Source organism: Papaver somniferum, chromosome 6, assembly GCF_003573695.1.
Source record: "Papaver somniferum cultivar HN1 chromosome 6, ASM357369v1, whole genome shotgun sequence".
Taxonomy (NCBI): domain Eukaryota; kingdom Viridiplantae; phylum Streptophyta; class Magnoliopsida; order Ranunculales; family Papaveraceae; genus Papaver; species Papaver somniferum.
Genome location: NC_039363.1, coordinates 134,999,631 through 135,003,609, shown reverse-complemented (window position 1 = coordinate 135,003,609; position 3,979 = coordinate 134,999,631). Strand labels below are relative to the sequence as shown.

General features: G+C 36.0%; 1 pseudogene; it reads left to right on the top strand.

Moving 5' to 3' along the window:
- The first annotated feature begins 273 nt into the window (after positions 1–273).
- Positions 274–3,351, top strand: LOC113289420 (annotated as a pseudogene).
- The last annotated feature ends 628 nt before the right edge of the window (positions 3,352–3,979 follow it).

Sequence of the window (3,979 nt, the reverse complement as noted above, 5' to 3'; positions counted from 1 at the left end):
AAACAATTTCGGGGAATTTGGCAATGTTTTGGAAACCAGGTAAACTAATCCCGGCAGAGGTACAAATTTTGGGTCACCAGATATAGTTATTCCTCAAGGTAAATTTCTTTTTTAGACCGGAGGTAAACATATACAACATCAGTGGTAAGTTTCGTCAGGCGACCGATTCACATAACGTCCGTACACTGGTTTTGAACAGTATCAAAATTTTGTGTATGTTTACGGTGGTATAAAAATATCTATTTTGACTCTTGACTAAAGCCAGATGTTATGTATAGTTTCTTCGGTTGAGAATTTTGTTTCACAGATCAACCGAAGAAACTAAACCAGAAACCTCTGTGGAAGTGAATTTGACGATTTAGGGTTCTTTTCGAGAGTACAGAGTTTTTCTTGTTCTGCCACATTAACAATGGCAATTTCATTTTCTTCATCTACTACTTTGATTTCGCCACGAATTCACTGTCAAAGTAGCTCAAAGAATGCAACGAAGTTTCTAACTTTATTATCTTATCAAAACCCTCGATTATCTTATCAGATTTCTTCAAAAAAGTCGTTTACTGGAGAATTTAGTGTCCATTGTAATGAAAATTACTTTCGACGGAAATTTACAAGAAAACCCAAATTCAGAATCTTTGCTATAAAAGAAGAATCACAATTTTCAACCCAACCTAGTAATAATAAAAGTAGAATTCTTGTTGGTTCTGCAATTACTGTTGTTTTAGCTGTTGCTAATCGCGTTCTTTACAAACTTGCTCTTGTTCCTATGAAAGAATATCCTTTTTTTCTTGCTCAGGTCACTACTTTTGGGTATGTGTTGAGCTCGGATCGGGAGGGTCTCTGATCTTTTTGTTCTTCATTTTTCATGTGTGAATTCTCTCTGGATTTCCAAAGCTTGCAGTATTAGTAATTATTATTGTTTACAAAATGCAGATATGTGGCATTTTATTTTTCTATCTTGTACCTAAGATATTGTGCTGGAAAAGTAACGAAAGAAATGCTAGCGCTTCCGAAGACTAGTTTTTTGGTCATCGGTATATTAGAAGCACTTGGAGTTGCTGCAGGGATGTATTCTGGAGGTATCTTTCAAAATTTTAATTGAGTCTATGATGTTGTACACATAGTAGACTGATTGGACATAACACTCATTTGTGATATTATAGCTCGTTTGTTCATTCTAGTTGTAGGTGTTCTATTGTGTTGTCTTGCTTATAGCAGTCCAAAGCTTTAGGTGTTCTCAGTTCCAAATTCCAGCCAACTTCTTAATTAGATGATGAATATATGAAAGATGTTTTTGCTCAAAATGCTACTGATTGAGTTTTGTATATTGTGTATGTGTTAACAGCTATGCTTCCTGGACCAACTATACCAATACTGAATCAGGTGACGCTGGATATCCACATTAGTTTTTTGTTTGGATTACATTTGCAAGCCTATACTGACGTTTCTGGTTACAAATCTATTTTGCAGACATTTTTGGTGTGGCAGCTGGTATTTTCTACCTTAATTTTGGGAAGAAAATACTCATTCAATCAAATTGCTGGCTGCTTGCTCGTAGCTGCTGGTGTTGTTGCAGCTGTTGCTAGGTATGTACATTGATTTCCTCTTGAAGGTATACTTTCTTTTACACCGGTGGCAGAGATACTATCTTTTTCTTGGTTTACATCATGTTTGTGAGGACCTAGTTCTCGGTCATGTCTAATCTCAGTTGGCTTTGTTCATTGTAAGTGCAGTGGATCAAACGATGGTCAAATGCTGTCCAACATTGCATTTGTGTGGCCAGCAATGATGTTAGCATCAACTGCATTTCAAGCTGGTGCATCCATTCTCAAGGTTACAGTACCAACATTATATTCATTTATATAGTAGAACTGAAAAATGAAGCCTTAAACTGCCGTGTATATCCACAGGAGTTTGTGTTCATTGATGCGGAAAGCGCTTAAAGGTAGTTTCTCTGCATTATTTCTTACATAAACCATAATCTGGAATTCAGAGCTATTCTTTGCTGGGAAGATAAGATTGTGGGACTCGGGATTTGTCAATGATCTTCATTTAATAAAATGACAGGGCAAACCACTTGACATATTTGTCGTTAACTCTTTCGGATCTGGATTCCAGGTGACATTTGTCGTACTCAATATATTCAAATCGAGCTTTCTTAATTTGATGCTACTTTATTTTCTGTATCTTTTTCCTGTTGTTGCGTTACTTCTCACAGTTACCTCGTTCTAGTTTCTTTTGATAAGTCATTAAGTTGTAGTTGCTCTCTAAAAAGAAAAATCAAGCTGGGCATTGATGTGGGAAAAACTCTAAAAGAAAATGAGGTTAGCTCAGAGCGAAAAAGGTGTGAGGTTGGATATTTCGGTATAAAATTAGGATCGTAAAAAGTAAAGTTCAGCCATTGTGTGTGTGTACATCTTAGAAATTTCAAATTTTATTGTTATTTCTAGGTTATATTTAAGCATCTCAAACCTTACAATAACTTCTCATTATGGTCGGGTTCAATGTCTTTTGAGGCGTGTAGGCTCTCTTCGTACTGCTCTTCCTTCCTTTCTTATCAAGCTTGAAAGGTATACCATTTGCCGAACTTCCTACCTACCTCAAGAGTGGTGCCGCTTGTTTTTTAAACACCGGCAACCAGGTTACAGGCAAGTCTTCTCCTGCTATGGACAAGTATGCAGCAACTCACAAAGTATTATCATCTTCATATTAAAGTGATTTAAAACTTCGTCTATCTAACTGGATTTTCATGCTTTGCAACTGTCATCAGATTGCGCAGGAGCACCTTGGTTACCGCTACTTTTCATATCTACAAATGTGGCTTTCAACATTTCCTTGCTTAAACTGGTCCAAATCTCCTCGGCTGTGGTTTCTTCCCTTGTTACAACACTAGCAGGTAATTTCATATATATGGACACACATAATGCCTTCTGTTTTTCTTGCACACTGAGTAACAAACAATTTTTTTTTATTTCCATCTTTGCAGTTCCACTTACCATTTTCATTCTTACGCTTCCATTGCCTTATCTTCCTGAAGCTACAACCTTGAGCCCATTCTTCCTAGTTGGAAGTGTAATTCTCGTGTTAGGGCTTCTTGTCTATTACATACCCCAGCGTACCAAACCAAGTTCACAGATTTGATTCAGTTGACATATAGAAAAAAAGAGCACAACATTATTCTTTCTAAAGGATATATCAATAATCTGATTCAGGTCTTATTGTAAGAGATCAGTTGATCCATGTCAGAAAGGTTTTTTTGTATCCTTACTCTGACATTATCATTTCTCAACATATGACAGAAAGCGGTTACAGTTAAATAATCCAAGTATGTTTAATACCATGAAGCTTCTTGTATGTAACTGTGGTTTACAGTATTGGCCTATTGGGACACTTGCACACACTCCAATTTTTCATCGTACTGCACCTCATTAGCTTGGAATCATGTTTGTAGATCTGAGAAAGTAATTTGGCAGGTGATAAGTGCTCAAAATCCTCAAGTTCCAAACTAGTTCTGTAATCTATGTATAGCAGTGGCTCTTACCACCAAGACCTCCAAAATTTTCAGAGATTCTAGCTGTCAGACGGTGAACTGTGATTTTTTAATTTCTGTTTCCAAATGCAGATAAAATTAGTTGAAACACATCCTGGTTGAGTAAAACATCCAACATAAGTAAGGTCATAGTATTCACTCTGGAGATAAGCTATGATGCACCAAAAGGCTTCTCAAAATCCAAAAATAATAGTTTCTCTACTTATATATAACTAAAATTCTAAGTAGGAATTACTATTTAGTCCAATTTTTCATGACCCAGTTAATGGCTAGTCCACCCATGAAAAACATTTACTCGTTAGTCCAAAAACATGTTTTTGGACTAGATTATTTACTCGCTAGTCCAAAAATTTTGTGGAGATTATAAAGTGTATTTTCTAAATGCCTAAAACACCCTTACAGATCTAATTAGTATCAACACATTTAATATTA